The following is a 1,973-nucleotide window of genomic DNA, read 5'->3' as shown; positions in this document are numbered from 1 at the left end:
GATAATCCTTCTAGCTGCTTAGGCTTCTTACACATTTGATGACATTGGCTCTCGTGCTCCGTTTTCCCTTTGAAAGTTAAAAACTGTAGCCGACATTTGGAACACTGGTGAAAACTCTTTTTCCAGTGCCCTCTATAGTGACGTCTGTATGGTGCTGCAGTTTTAAAAATTTTGAGACAAAATGGGCAAAGCAAATTCTTAGTGTTACCATGGTATGCTCTGAAATGTGCATCCACATCTGCAAAAAATGATGATCTGTAACTGCAAACCTGGCATACATAGGGCATTTCACCAGGCTTATGAGTGTCTTTCATGTGCTCTAAGAGAACCTGATCTGTCTCAAAGGACAATTCACAGATTTGACAGACTGCGGAGGGCTCCTGGGGAGTGTGGACACCTTCAACGTGACACTGCAGCTGGAAGGGAGTAGGAAACTGGCGGTGGCAGTGCTGGCAGGTGGTGTGGTTTTTCCAGCTGTCACCTCTCAGCCTCTCAAGTTCCAAGTGGTGCTTCATGTGATTCATAAACTTGACATTTCTTAGAACTTTCCGGCAGCTGAGGCATTTAAAGGCTGTGTGAGTCTTCGGTTCTGGCTGCCCAACCCCTATATGCTCTCCATAGTAGAAGTCACGAAGTAACACAATCAGATTTCCTCCTGTGGCATCAACAATCTTGTTTGGACTTGCTAAACTTGGAAAATCAGTTTCTGTCAGTCCATTTCCCCCTGAAGGTCTTACAGGCTTGCAATGAACACTGTCCTTTGCCAAAGGTGTTGGACAAGGTTCTCCATGCTGAACATGGCTTAGTGAGGTATGGACATGGTCTGGTGTGCTTTGCTGAGTAGTCACTGGATGAACAATACCTGAAGGGGAAAAACCTAAAGAATGTTCCCCTATCATGCCATCGCTGAGTTTAGGCCTTTTGGGATTTGTGCTCTTTGTTTCCGAAGTGAAAACTCGCTTTGATCCATGAGGACTTTTATTCATATCTCCTGCAGAAACTGCTGTTGCTGCTGGATGCTGCAATGAACTTGTGAAGGTAATCAAAGAAGAACATAACTCCTTTGAGAAGCTACTAGGTACTATTTGTGGAGAAATATTTTTATCATCAGCTTGAGACAAAGGTTCAATAATAACAGGACTACCTGTTGATCTTGATTCAGAGTCAGAAACCCGCAAGACACTCTTTGCTTCTGATGTAGGAGTCACATGACTAACAGGCTGTAATTTGTGAGTGTTACCTTTCCTGAAGTGACCATACCTTTTTCTCCTTGACCAAGAACCTGGGGTGACTCTGTTCAGTATGTTTGAAACGATTGTAAGCTGAGGTCATCCCAACAAAGATCACATCAGCATCTTCATTTACATGTTCTTCTCCAACCAAGATCACTTCATCATCATCATCATCTACTTGTTTGGTTTCTCCCTCACTCTTCCGTAGTTCTGGCTCTTGTTCTTCTTCACGTAACATACATGGTGGTTCCATATTGTTAATACACTTTTTCATTCTTACAGGGTGCGGCCACAAGTCCCAGCGCTTCCTTTATACAAACTGCCACCTAAGTATAAACATACTACCTATTAGTTAAGTACAGAAAAATGTGCAATTTGATTATTTCCAAAACTCTAGGGTTAGTTATAAACACCCTTATCTTACAGACAAAAACACTGAGTGTCAAAGAGACTGAATGACAGCTGAAAAACCTATAACCAGATGTCTATATCACGCTAGAATCATAGCTTTCTCCCATGTTCACTTTGATGTCTTCTATTTAAAAAAAGAAAGAAAAGAAAAAACAACAACAACAACAATACACCATCACTACTGATCATTAGGTGAAATCACATGTAAAGTACGAGTAGTTTTACAAAAGCACTATGGTACAGTGTTGAGTACATGGACTTTGGAGTCAAAGAAGATTAAATTGGAATTCTAAGTTAACGACACACCAGTTGCATCTTCTTGGGCAAATT

At 41.4% G+C, this 1,973-nt stretch overlaps 1 pseudogene; it reads right to left on the bottom strand.

Annotated features, from left to right (window-relative positions):
* Window positions 1-204: 204 nt before the first annotated feature.
* On the bottom strand, window positions 205-1,485 carry LOC120859894 (annotated as a pseudogene).
* Window positions 1,486-1,973: the final 488 nt, after the last annotated feature.

The sequence above is a fragment of the Oryx dammah genome, unplaced genomic scaffold, assembly GCF_014754425.2.
Source record: "Oryx dammah isolate SB20612 unplaced genomic scaffold, SCBI_Odam_1.1 HiC_scaffold_4136, whole genome shotgun sequence".
In the NCBI taxonomy this organism is placed as follows: domain Eukaryota; kingdom Metazoa; phylum Chordata; class Mammalia; order Artiodactyla; family Bovidae; genus Oryx; species Oryx dammah.
Note: the sequence above shows the minus strand (reverse complement) of the source record. Positions and strands in the feature narration are given on the sequence as shown.